This window comes from Propithecus coquereli, unplaced genomic scaffold, assembly GCF_000956105.1.
Source record: "Propithecus coquereli isolate 6110/MARCELLA unplaced genomic scaffold, Pcoq_1.0 Scaffold434, whole genome shotgun sequence".
NCBI lineage: Eukaryota > Metazoa > Chordata > Mammalia > Primates > Indriidae > Propithecus > Propithecus coquereli.
In genome coordinates, this window is record NW_012150108.1 from 1,623,883 (window position 1) to 1,624,321 (window position 439).

Below are 439 nucleotides of genomic sequence, written 5' to 3' on the forward strand. Positions count from 1 at the left end.
CACTTCCTATAGAAGATGAGATGGAACTTTTGGTCTGAATTTAACCAGGTCAATTTCTTGCTGAAATAAATACATCCACATTCTCCAAAGGATTTAAAAAAGACTCCAAGTCTCAAAACATGTTATCCCACTCCAAAATTACTCAGCAAATGAAGAATCAGGAAAATCTCAATTCTCATGAGGAAAGATTATCAACAGACACAAACACTGAGGTGGCACAAACGTTGGCATTATCTGATAAAGACTTTAAATCAACTATTCAAAAATGTTCCAACAAGCAATTTCAAGCGCACTTAACATTAAAAAAAAATAAAAGGACTCAGCGCTGATATGTAAAGAAGAACAAAATGAAAATATTAGAACTAAAAAGTACAATATCTGAGATATAAAACTTACTGAAAGAGCTCAAAAGCATAGTGGAGATGACATATTAAATTGT